Here is a 13772-nt window from a genome sequence, read left to right as displayed (position 1 = left end):
AATGGTTCTAGGAGCGAAAGTCTGGGTTGAGAAGCCTAGTGGTCCGCCGGTTACCTTGATGTAAATGCAGCAGGAGAGGATCAGGAGGTTCTTGTAATGGAACCAGGGAAAAGGAAATGGACCCATGTTCCCGCTGACAAATGTTATTTACTTCAGTGATGTATTCCACTGATATCATGTTTTTTCTGAATTGTTTTTTTAGACCCTGGTCATGATATTTGCACTTGTGGATTTGTGTGGAGTGCATTCGGGAGGATCCAGGGACATGCAAGAAGGGGCAGCAAATGTCTCCATCCTACAAATGGAATTGAGGATTTGGATGATGACTAACAAATTCGATACTAAAACGGCACCGGAGGACGCCTCAATTGCGGTGTATGGTGGCTTTTTTAGAAAATGCTGTGGGTATAGGCGTGATGTCTTGCCCCCTTCTGCAGTTTCCATGTTGTATGTGCAGCATGGCTATCTGCCATTGTTCAGCAATCCAAGACTATATGGGACTTTCTGGCTCATCGTGTGCTAAACATTTCACACTTCCTCTTGGCTGGTATTCATGATTCCACAAATTTGATTTCAACGTGCCTCGTGGCTGTGCGAACACTGGCCCTCTCTCCTTTTTTCAGAGGCTCTCTTGCACTTCCCACCTATGAAGCTTGCTGGCAGAACCTAGCAGGGCACACTGTGTGCTGACTGGGTACCGGTTCTGGAGCTGCTGGATGGATCCTCTGAGTCCAGTATCTCCCTCTGTTCCCTGGGAGATATTCAGTCGAGGGATCTCGCTTCCCTCTTGGAAGTTCTGGCCTTCCTTTACTGGCGGAAGATGTAAGGCAGACTGTACCTTCAGCCAGGGTCCAAATGAGTCGATCTTCTTACTTCTTTCAAAGTTGTCGAATGATCTGTTAAGTGAGGGGTTCAGCCCTCTTTTAAAGCCAAAAATGCTCCAGTGATTGGTGCAGGCTAAGCCTACCTTAATGAACCAATCCTGGGTCCCCACCAAGAATCTTCTGTTATGAGTGACGTCAGGACCAGAGTGCTTTGCAACAGGAAAGGTCAGGGGTGACAACATACACTCCTAAATCCCACCCATCTTCCTTTCTTTTGTAGATCAAAGTGTCTCTCTGGTTGACTGAGCCCTCTGTGACTCTTGATCAAAGCGCAGGTCTCCCTTGAAGTTTGTGATGAGAGCAGACTTCCGGTCTCCCTTAAATCACATACTTCTCCCCTCTGAAAGGGGTCCGCTCTGCAGGGGTTGCCTACAGTAAATAATGGACCCAGACATGCCATTCACTCTCCTTCATACAGAGGGGTAGGTACTAGCTTCAAGTTGACACATTGCATATCAAAGAGGTGTTAGCCCCATCTTCCTGTTGTCTGTTCTCCGAACAAGTCCCTTCACAGGCTTGCCTTAATTATTTTGCATTAGTATGCACTACCACCAGCCGGACTAGACAATATAAATGCAGATCTATGAAGGCTTTGATAATTAGGCTGCCCATGGGTGGAGGAAGGTGTGTCTTTCCCCTTCTTGAGATGCTTTGATGTACCCAGGGCTGTGCCATTCCAGCTGAACATGACAGGGGAGGACGGCGCCTGTATGCTGTGTCCTCCCGGAGTACACGTGACTATGCATTTTGTACAGTGAGCAGAGAAAATGTGTGTGGAATGGCCTCACACATTTTCGGAGGTTGATCTCCCATCATTCATTTTTATTACCAAAAAATCAAAAATGCCTAGGCGAGCGCACAGTCTCCATGCGGATGGTTCAATTCCTCACACAAGCGCAGGAAGTGCTTGTGTTATGTTATATTGGTGTTTAGAACACACACCACTGCCATTTGTATGGTCTTCATGTGCTCTCTTGGACCTGAAATATAAAGGAGTGGATTGGGTTAGTAGGAAAAGAGATAAAATGCATGGTAGCTTTGCCCTGAGCCATGCTGTAAGTTCGCTTGCAAGTGTCATGGGATAGAGCACAGAAGCATTTCTGTCCAGAGCGTAAACTTGCGTGGCCATGGTGCTAGAATGCATTAGCCGAGACTGTGATGTGTAAATTGATTGTAGAGGTGTATCATTGCTTGTTTGAGACCTCTGGGAAGGGTTATTCTAGTTCCTCAAAGTGACTGTGATTCACAGTTTGGCACCTTAAAAATCTACTATTAACAAATGCATATTATTCAATTACTGTGTGTAAGTAGTTTAATGCATATGCGTAAAGCGTGTTTGAGTGAACAGTTGCCGAATCATAGTGCAAGGAGGTTAGTGGAAGGATTGGTGGGCAACCTGGAACATTCATATGGAGTGGCCATGGTGAAGTCTCACTAGCGGTGCACCTTGAGTGACCTCTCTCTAATGGTACCATTTGGATAGGATACTTGTGTTGTGCGGCCCGCTTGAGTGGGCTGATATCTCTGGCAGTGGACTTTGGGCAGTGGGTGTTCTTGGAGTAGATTGGAAGAACACGTGGAGGGGTAGAACCAATAGGGCGCATGCAGAGGTGGGTACATCGGGTGAGAATAGTTACTGCATGAAATTCAGGGTAGGTATTTTGTATTTGTTTATTATTTGTATCGCGCACCAAACCCTGAGGTAGCTGGGCGCTTGAGAAACTTATAGGCAATGTACAAGGTATGGGCATAGATATTCGTGATGAATCAACTTCCAGGGCACCAGTGGCTCAATGGTGAATATCGGTTTCTAAACCATCAATCAGCCCAACACTTCTAATACACCAGAAGAAATCCGAACAGATTGTAATAACAGGCAAATTATAAACTTCCTTGTCCAATTTTGGTAACATGGACGGAATGGCAGGCCTATATCCGAAAGGTCTTGTATCGTTGTCTAGTTGCAACACAGTGAAAATACAATTATTACCCAATGAGGAAAGGAGTGCCTAGTGAAGGTTTTGTATTACAAATATCTGCTTTATTAATCACTACAGACAGTCAACAACATTACGAAATACAACCCACCCTGTAAAGGAATGCAAAAGACAGACAGTTTCAAAGAAGGAAAAGTGATGCACTCGGGATAAGGACAGAAGAGACGGTATGGTTAATAACCACAACAGTTTGTAGCACAAAGGGAGCAATGGGTCATAAAATGTCTCTAGGGGCCTTCTGAGAAGGACCAGGGGAACCACAATGTACCTTGTGCTGTTGATGTTCTAGGTGCTCCACAGGGTTGAGTTAGCTTCGGGGCACTCTGCAGGCTTCTGTGACAGAGTTCGAGATGGGTGTCGCTGCGGGAATCAGGCGGCACAACATTTAGGCGAGCAAAACTCGATAAAAATGGCTGCAGACTGGCCTTCATGTGGGCTCGGTGTCAGGAATCATTGTCTCAGTGCTGACTGGCGGTTCTGAAGCACTGGTCGAGATCTCTAGATGTATTTACGCGACACCGGCTTGACAATGGTCAGTGTTGCCGTCGGTTGCCGTTTGTGGAACTCGACTGGCTCGCAAATGTCCTTTAAGGTGGACTGCAGTAGGGGCTTGTCGAGGCACTTCTCCCATCTTCTTCAATGGGCTTGTACTGTCCTTTAAGTCGGACGGCCTAAAGATGAGGAGTGTGTTGCAGGCAGCTGCCTTGTCCTTGGTTGTTGGTTCGGAGACCTTCTGGCACTTCCTATCCAAGAAGCTTGCTGTAGTGCCTAGCACGGCATGCTTTGTGCTGTCTGGGTACTGGAGCAGCTAGAGGCTTTTCTGAGTTCTGTATCTCCCTCTGTTCCCAGGGAAATGTTTAGGGGAGGGATATAGCTTCCCTCTTTGGATAGCCTGGCTTTCCTTCAATGGCCGAAGATTTAAGGCAGACTGTAACTTCAGCCAGGGTCCAAGGATGAATTCTTCTTTCTTACTTCTTGTGAAGTCTTCAGATGAGCTCCAGCCCTCTTTTAAAGCCAAATGAGCCACATTGATTGGTGTAGGCTAAACATCCCTTAGTGAACCAATGCTGGGGTCCTTGCCAACAATGTTCTATATGCGTGAGGTCAGGACCAGCGTGCTTTGAAAAAGAGAAGGCAAAGGGGTGAAAACAGGAACCAGGGGTGTCCCAGAAACCTTCTCTCAACAGAAAGAACTCTGTGCCCAATCCCTTGTGATACTAAGTCCCACCCATCTTCCTGTCTGTTGTTGATCAAAGAGTCTCTGGTTAATGAATCTCTCTGTGGTTCCTGAAAAAAGCAGCAGGTTTCCCTTGAAGCTGCGGTGAGGCCAGACTGTCGGCCTCCTGCAAACCACATTCCTGTACTGTGTGAGTGGGGTCCCCCAGCCGGGTGACCTAATGTAAACAACAGGCCCAGACATGACAGTTCACTGTCATTGATACTGAGGGCGGGAGCTGTCTTCTTGTTGACATAGTTACATAAGAAAGGTTGTTGGGTTTGCTGTCATATGGGCCTGTTTGAAGTATCCTATATTGGTATGTTGATTGCTGCCACCAGCTACAGGGCGTCACAAAAGAGGACAGCGGATCCATGGAGCCTTTGTCAGCTAATCAGGCGGACCATGGCAGGGGGAAAGTTGGTCCTCCCCTTTCCGGAGATGACATTGTGCACTCCAGGCTGTCAAATTCAAACTGAATATGACTTGGGCAGACTGCGCCTGGAGGCTTTGTCCACGCTAGAGTACACAGGTCTATGCTTTTGTCATGGTGTGAGCATAAAAAATGTGTGTGGATTAGCCCCAGACGTTTTCATGAAGTTGATCTACCATCATGCCATATAATTAGACATTTCGAAAAGCCCAGATGAGTACACACCCACAATGCGAATGGTCAAATACCTCACAGTATTCCAGAAAGGGCAGAGTCTTGGTGGTGTCAATAAGAACAGCTCAGCATGCTAAGAGGTCAGGGTGTGATATCTAGCAGCCAGTCACAAGACACCAGGGGGTCAAACCTGAGAGGGACATCAGGAAGCAAAACCTCAGAGGGGAGACATTATAGTGGAACACACAGAAGCAACATTACAGTGGGACACAATGGAGCAAAATCCAGAGGTCTGTGTAATAGTAAGGTGCCTGGGCACAGTACAGTAAAAGGTAGATAATAGAATGTTGAGGAGGTTAGCGAGAAGACTGGGGTAAAAAGGGGTCAATGGGAGCACAGGATGGGTTTTCCCAGCTAAGGGCAAGGTGGGCCTCAGACAGCAGTTTGAAATGGCCCCACTTAGATTCCATTTTATTAGAACCCAAATGAAGGACGGAAGGCTGCTTCATATTGTTGGGCTGGCTCATCGATCTACGAACCAGTGCTGAATATTTGCAAACACGCTGTGTGTGTTGATTTACGCTTGGTCTGTGAGTTGTAAAACTGTTACTGTGTGTTGAGGTGGTGAGATTTTGATTACTTGTCCTTTCAAGAGAGAAAAAGCACTCTCAACGAACGGAGCACTGTTTCCTTAGCTCCACCTGTAGACTACATTTCCCATCTGCCCCGGCGGCTTTATCCCAAAATGTTAAGCACTTCAGCGCTGGTGCTTCTGGGACAAGCCGGTCATCGCTGATCCGTGCCACGACGGCTGGGCGGTAGACCTCTCCACCTACCATTATGTGCAGGTCAAGCCACTGGTAGGAAATCTATTGCTTGACACAAGTAACTGCTTAATGCCCATTTGTACTAGAACATGGGTTATCTTGACAGCATAAATCTACTGCTGGCCGCCAAAAAAGCAAGACGTAAGGCCATTGTTGACAGATATCTCTTAATTCAACTTGACACTACCGTCAGTACTCAAGTTGAACGATCACCACTGGCCCCAACCAAACGGCTCTGTGAACATATTCCAGTAAAGACATGTTCTGTGAGAAAGGTAGCTGGGGCACATATACATCCACCCCACACTGAGACAGCATACGGCCATATGTCTCTCATATCCCCGCAATTTGATGCTGCTCCTTCAGCAGTTACACTGACGGTGGAAAGTCTTGAACAAAACCCTAATGAGGAAAGTACATAATTATTACCCAATACATCGGACCCTGAGATAAATCTTATTTCCCCCACACCACTGCACAATATTTCTCACTCAAGCATACAATTGAAATGCGCTCTATTAAATACTTGTTCTCGTGTGAAACATGCCACAAATATCCACAACTACATTCTTGAACTGGACTTAGATGTGATATGTCTCACAGAGACATGGGCCACAGAGGCAAGAGGCCCGATGATTGCTCTCGCCATCCCAGAAGGATACAATATCACCTGTCAAAACCAAGCATTGGGCTAGAGGGTGCTGTGGAATCATTGCAAAAAAACACCTGAAACTGTTCCGTGCACTTTGTGACTATTCTAACAGGGAATTCTTTCATATGAAAATGACTCCCACAGCCCATAGTTGTATCAATCTTGTATTAGTCTACCGTCCTACAACGGACACACCAACCTTTAATGAAGAACTCACACACATCCTCAAAAGACTGCATGGCCCAAATTGCTCTACTTTATTGGTTGGAGATTTTAATCGGTGGCATAATAACAGCTCCGATAAAGAAGCCACGATATTAGAAGCTCCCCTGAATAATATTGACTACCATGTCATTAATAACTCGCCAGCCCATATTAAAGGTCACATCCTTGATTGGGTAGTGGTCAGGAACCTGACTGCACATATTGAAAACACAGCTTGTATCTGGTCAGACCACTCCTGCATAGTCTTTCAAATTCTCCTACAAACTCCCCCCCCTAAAAGGAAAGAATCCAGCCAAGTTCATTAAAAACAGGAATCTAAAAAAAGTTACGACTTGAAACCTAAATGAATGCTTGAACCGTATCATGGCCTCAACTACAGATTCAGATCTTAATTTTCTAACCCCCCCAAAAAAATTTGCTGCAATTTTTTTCGTTACAAAATTTGCGATAAAAAAACCTAGCAAAAAAACATCCCGTGATGAAAGCACATTGTACCGGGGCATCAGAGGTCCTGACTCCGCAAAACAGTCACACACACCGTCAGGGTCGGACTGGTCTATAGGGCAGTAGGCGCATGGCTGAACCAAAAATACAAAATGCAGATGTGGGACAGTTTTTTGGGTCAAAGTGAGCCACTTTATTGGCCAATGTGGGCCAGTTTGATGAGTTACTTCACTATGCGGCTAGTAGTTTTGACCAGTGTTGCTGAATAAATATTCTTTAAAATGCACAATTTGTATCACATTTTATCAAAAAACCTCCCCTTGGGTACTACTCTAACAGACTGTCACAAAAGGAATGAATTGCCATTTCCGTCGGTGGCCCACTTTTTCATTGGTGCCCGTGACTATTTTATGGCACTGTCGAACCGTGCACAACATCACTTGTCCTGACCGTTGCGAAAAGTGCGCAGTGTGTTGTCCTACATTGCTAGCACGTGCTCCACAATGATTTGTGGAGCAGTATTACTGCCTCTCTCAGACCTTCCAGATCCCTTTACTCCAACCTCCTAGCTGTCCCTAGAACCCGCAAGACCCGAGCAGGCGGCTCCAGCTTCCCTGCAGTCGCCCCCTCCCCCCCCTGACTCTGGAACTCCTTAATGCCTCACATCAGATCCATTGAATCCCACTCTGCCTTTCGCAAAGCCATCAAAAGTAACCTCTTTGACTTCAACCTGGACCTTAGGACTATCTGCACCTGCGTGTACTCTGTGTTACGTTGTAAACACTATCTCTGAACTTTTCTGTAACAAGTCAAACTGGGCGGCTTCTTTGTAACCCTTAATCAAGCCTTCTTAAACTCTGACATAGCGCCTCGATGCCTGCGGGCTGCCGTGCGCTCTACAAATTTAAATAAATAAATAAATAAATAAATTAGCGACCTTGAAAGGGGTAAAGCGAAAGGAAAGTCTTCTAACAATATACAACAGTAAATGATAATCGGGGGTAATACCGCCAGGGAAGAGGTGGTGGGGTGAGAGTGAGATGAGTCGGGATACACTGAGGGAACTGAGTATGAGGGTGAAGGAGGAATCGGGGCGACCGAGAACGTCGGGTGTAACGTGAAAGACAAATACATCAATGGGTGACAGTGAAAGAAATGAGGTGGCGACAGACACGAAATGAGGGCGTGACTGTGAAAGAAATCGTGAGGCGTTGCTAGGGAGAGGCTGGGAGGGCTGTAGCCCGGGTCTTTCGGTTGTAGCCCCAGGTCCCAACAGCCTCGACATGAACAGCCTCGCCCTCGACATTAGTGTAGTCCCGCATCTTTTCCAGGCCTGGCAACAGCCGGAGCGAGCCTTTGGTTGGGGCAGTGTCTGCCATAACTACTGTATCCAACCTTTGCAGAGTAGAGAATACATGTAAATAATGGCTAATCACGTTGGCATCAGCCTCCCAAAACACGGGCATGTGATGTGACCTCCACAAGACGCGCTGCCACACCTGTTTGTGAAAAACAGGCGCCCAAACAACACGCACAGCGTTCCTTAGATACCGTCCAGCGCACCCTCAGAATCGACCCCCACGACTCACTCCAACTTCCCATATTACCCCCTCCCTCTGCTCTGCTTGCACTGCCACCTCTGCCACCCCGTCAGTGCAAACAGGATGTGCTGAAGTGATAGTACTGTCACCTCAACACAAATTGCCTCTGCTTACACTGTCACCTTTTCCCAGCCTGCTTGCACGATCACCATAACCTCTCCTGTTTGCATGCTCTCTCCCTCTATCTTGCTTACACTAGCACCCTTCAGTGCACTGTTTCGATTATCACCTCAGTCAGGGCTCATGTCCTAAAATGAAACTGGGTTCACTGCCACTTGCCCAACGGGAAGTGACGTCACAGGAAGTGAACATCACCTAAAGTGAAATTGACACATTTCTTTCAGTTTGTCTTTCCCAACTGAAGAAAGTGTGCAGGACAAAAAAAGCTATTTTAAAGAGAACACATGTTCCTATTATATTGCTGGCTGTGTATAAAAGGTGTGCACCTTTCATGTCAATGAATCTGTAGCAAAACATGTCCTGTACAGCAGAATATCAATGGAATGCATTTTGCAAAACATGCCAAGCAATCCGTGTGGTCTGGGCTAAGTGTCCTGCCTCCCAACTGCGTGACCTGGGTTCACATCCCACTGCTCTGCTTAACAGGGGTCTGAGGGATTACGCCGTCCACCCTCTGTAAATGGTGGGCATACGCCGTCCTCCCAAATAAAATGCCTACGGCCTACAAATTTTCTATACACACAAAGTTGTCTGTAACTTATTATTAGGTAGGGTTCTGGTAAGAGCAGCAAGGTGAACCCACACTACTCAGCCTATCACCTTTCTGTGCTTTCCTTGCATTGCTGCATCTACTCATCCTGCTTGCACTATCGCCTCTGCCTTTCCTGCATTCTCCCTCTGTACCGTACACTATCACCTTTCTGTGCTTTCCTTGCATTGCTGCATCTACTCATCCTGCTTGCACTATCGCCTCTGCCTTTCCTGCATTCTCCCTCTGTACCGTACACTATCACCTTTCTGTGCTTTCCTTGCATTGCTACATCTACTCATCCTGCTTGCCCTATCGCCTCTGCCTTTCCTGCATTCTCCCTCTGTACCGTACACTATCACCTTTCTGTGCTTTCCTTGCATTGCTGCATCTACTCATCCTGCTTGCACTATCGCCTCTGCCTTTCCTGCATTCTCCCTCTGTACCGTACACTATCACCTTTCTGTGCTTTCCTTGCATTGCTGCATCTACTCATCCTGCTTGCCCTATCGCCTCTGCCTTTCCTGCATTCTCCCTCTGTACCGTACACTATCACCTTTCTGTGCTTTCCTTGCATTGCTGCATCTACTCATCCTGCTTGCCCTATCGCCTCTGCCTTTCCTGCATTCTCCCTCTGTACCGTACACTATCACCTTTCTGTGCTTTCCTTGCATTGCTGCATCTACTCATCCTGCTTGCACTATCGCCTCTGCCTTTCCTGCATTCTCCCTCTGTACCGTCCTTTCTGTGCTTTCCTTGCATTGCTGCATCTACTCATCCTGCTTGCACTATCGCCTCTGCCTTTCCTGCATTCTCCCTCTGTACCGTCCTTTCTGTGCTTTCCTTGCATTGCTGCATCTACTCATCCTGCTTGCACTATCGCCTCTGCCTTTCCTGCATTCTCCCTCTGTACCGTACACTATCACCTTTCTGTGCTTTCCTTGCATTGATACATCTACTCATCTTCCTTGCACTATCACCTCTTCCTGTCCTGTTTGCACTGTCACCTCTGCTAACCCGTGTTGCACTATCCCCCTCTCTATCTTACACCATCACCCGTCTGTACTTTGTGAAGAATAAAAGGTGCAGACATTTAATCTCTCACTTAGAGAGAAACATATAGCGTCGGGGAATGCAACCCCGATCTGTAACAAATAAACAGTGGAAACGGGAACCTAACCGAGCTATAAAATAACTAAGACCTAGAAGCATCCTGCAGCCCTGGCAGGAGACCCTGAGCAGCACCCTCAACTGCGGAAAATGTTTCCCTGATGAAGCCCAGCAACTCGACCACATACCCTCAGAAGCACACTTATTTCTGACAGAAGAGCCGGATAAACCTCCTCAGCTGCGAAATACTGTTCTCTAATGCACCCTGGCACCTGGGCAGCATACCCTCGAAGACCACTGACACTCTGACAGGAGACCCCGAGAAACACGCAAGGCTGTCATCGACTGTGCCATCATGTCCTCTGACGCAGCTTGCTACCCCTTGGCCATTGGACAGAATATCGTCAGAAGCACCCAGACCCTGCGGACCGGAGACATCAAGAAGTACCCCCAGTCGCAGCGTCATGCCCTCTGAAGAACCCTAGCCCAGAAGCACACGAGCACTCCGAGGAGCACCCCAGCAGCGGTGTTATAACCTCTGAAGCACCATGGACTGCATACCCTGAGAGGCACACGGACACTCGTGACAGAATACCCTGAGGAGCACCCCAGCCGCGGCGTTATGCCCTCTGAAGGAACTAGCCCAGCCGCGGTGACATGCCTCCTGAAGAACCCTAGCTGCATACCCTCAGAAGCACACGGACACTGGGGGGCAAATACCCCGACGAACACTCCAACCACGGCGTTAAGCCCTCTGAAGAACACTAGGCTGCATACCATCAGAAGCACACGGGCACTGGGGGCCGAATATCCCGAGGAGATCCCCAGCCGGGCGTTAAGCCCTCTGAAGAACCCTAGCTGCATACCCCCAGAAGCACACGAGCACTCGGGACAGTAAACCCCGAGGAGCACCCCAGCAGCGGTGTTATAACCTCTGAAGAACCCTAGACTGCATACCCTCAGAGGCACACGGACACTCGTGACAGAAGACCCTGAGGAGCACCCCAGCCGCGACGACATGCCTCCTGAAGAACCCTAGGCTGCATACCCTCAGAAGCACACGGACATTCGGGACAGAATACCCCGAGGAGCACCCCAGCCGCGGGGTCATGCCCTCTGAAGAGAACCACCCCAGCTGCGGGTTCGTGACAGAATACCCCGTGGAGTGCTCAACGCTGCGGCGTCATGCCCCCTGAAACACCCTGGCACTCTGAGCAACATGCCCTTAGCAGTACTGTTGGCAGCAGGCCCTCAGTATTATTCCGGGCACCATAACCGCAGCAGCACCGTGGGTCTTCTTGGCAGCACACTGGGCAGCATTCCATCCGCAGTACTGTGGGCAGCAGACCCTCAGCAGTACGATGGGCAGCAAAGTGGGCAGTAGACCGCCAGCAGCACTCGGCCCATCAGCAACACTCTGGGAAGAAGACGCTCAGCAACACAGACAGCAGTAGACCCCGAGCAGCACTTTGGTCAGCACAGTGGGCAGTAAACCCTCAGCAGCACAGTGGGAGGTAGGACCTGAGCAGCACAGTGGGCAGTATACACTCAGAAGAAGAGTAGGCAGTAGGACCTCAGCAGCACAGTGGGCAGTGAGCCCTCACAAGCACAGTGGGCAGTAGACCCTCATCAGCACAGAGGGCAGTAGACCCTCAGCAGCACAGTGGGCAGTAGGCCCTCAGCAGCACAGAGGGCAGTAGACCCTCACAAGCACAGTGGGCAGTAGGCCCTCAGCAGCACAGTGGGCAATAGGCCATCAGCAGCACAGTGGGCACTATGCCCTCAGCAGCACAGTCAGCAGTAGACCCTCAGCAGCAAAGTGGGCAGTGGACCATCAGCAGCACAGAGGGCAGTGGACTCTCAGCAGCAGAGCAGACAGTAGACCCTCAGCAGCACAGTGGGCAGTAGACCCTCAGCAGCACAGAGGGCAGTGGACCCTCAGCAGCACAGTGGGCAGTAGACCCTCAGCAGCACAGAGGGCAGTGGGCCCTCAGCAGCACAGTGGGCAATAGGCCCTCAGCAGCACAGTGGGCAGTGGACCCTCAGCAGCACAGCGGGCAGTAGACCCTCAGCAGCACAGTGGGCAGTAGACCCTCAGCAGCACAGAGGGCAATAGGCCCTTGGCAGCACAGTGGGCAGTAGACCCTCAGCAGCACAGTGGGCAGTAGACCCTCAGCAGCACAGTGGGCAGTAGACCCTCAGCAGCACAGTGGGCAATAGGCCATCAGCAGCACAGTGGGCACTATGCCCTCAGCAGCACAGTCAGCAGTAGACCCTCAGCAGCACAGTGGGCAGTAGACCCTCAGCAGCACAGAGGGCAGTGGACCCTCAGCAGCACAGTGGCAGTAGACCCTCAGCAGCACAATGGGCAATAGGCCCTCAGCAGCACTCTGGGAATGGGTAGCAGTACTGTCTTACCTGAGATCTTCGAGGAGAGTTGGTCCGGTGTGAGATGAGCAGAAGCTCTCCGTAGGAAACACAACCAGGCTCCAGGAAGAGAAGCACACCCTCGGGGCACGGGGTGTTATGGGACTGGGAAGGGGCTTAGTCCAGAGTAAAGGGGACCACCTTGGATGTTAAAGCGGAGTCTGGGCTTGGACAAATGGAACCGAGCATGGGCACAGGGTTGGAGAGTGTCCTTAGGTTAATGAGCTGCCCTGATTTACGAAGACAAGTGGGGAAAATGGCAAAAGAGGCTTTGCTGGTACTGTTTAGCGGCAGGCGGAGTCTACAGCTGAGCGGCGCTACATCTACGAGTCTGGACTGATACGGGGCCGCGGCGGTATGTTCTGACTGCAAGTGGCTGAGCAGGTACTGAGGGTGCTGGGGTGCAACTAGGGGAGTGTACCCTGGACTAGGGCGAGCTACACGTTGCACGCGGGAGACCTGCCCGTGCACCAGTCCAGATGCCCGTGTCTACCCCTGGCAGGATGGCTCTCTCCGGCACGGCTCCGTGCTGCCTCTGCTCCTCTCCTCAGCTCGGTGTGTGCCGCTCGGCTCCCTCCTCCCACAGGTGGCTCCTGCACGGCCCACTCACTGACATCAGCATGACATCACATGCCTTTCAGTCCCTTATCTGGAGCTGCACACACCCTGCCCGCCCCAGGTGCTGCACCCCCTGCTTTGGCATGGCCCGCACTGACCCCCGCCCCACACCCCCAAGCGAACTGATTTATAGGAGCTTATCTATAGCAAGTCACAGCTTCTCCGAATCAGAAGTGATATATTTATTTGCCCTTTTAATAAATCCTGCTTTTTTCTGTGGTTATCTACCGGCAATACTTACTCCTATTCAGCAACATCCTTCCCTTCCTTTCCTCCCTCCCTCCTTTCCTTCCTTCCTTCCTTCCTTCCTTCCTTCCTTCCTTCCTTCCTTCCTTCCTTCCTTCCTTCCTTCCTTCCTTCCTTCCTTCCTTCCTTCCTTCCTTCCTTCCTTCCTTCCTTCCTTCCTTCCTTCCCTCCCTCCCTCCCTCCCTCCCTCCCTCCCTCCCTCCCTCCCT

General features: G+C 49.7%; 1 protein-coding gene across 1 annotated transcript in view; it reads right to left on the bottom strand.

Moving 5' to 3' along the window:
* Window positions 1-13256, bottom strand: part of GPRC5C (G protein-coupled receptor class C group 5 member C) — a 122479-nt gene extending 109223 nt beyond the window's left edge. Inside the window, exon 1 of the mRNA XM_069655135.1 lies at window positions 12691-13256. The gene's annotated coding sequence lies outside the window, so the exon portion shown is untranslated. The remainder of the gene's footprint in view (window positions 1-12690) is intronic.
* Window positions 13257-13772: the final 516 nt, after the last annotated feature.

The sequence above is a fragment of the Ambystoma mexicanum genome, chromosome 3q, assembly GCF_040938575.1.
Source record: "Ambystoma mexicanum isolate Mex_15411 chromosome 3q, UKY_AmexF1_1, whole genome shotgun sequence".
In the NCBI taxonomy this organism is placed as follows: domain Eukaryota; kingdom Metazoa; phylum Chordata; class Amphibia; order Caudata; family Ambystomatidae; genus Ambystoma; species Ambystoma mexicanum.
This window is presented reverse-complemented; position numbering and strand designations above follow the sequence as displayed.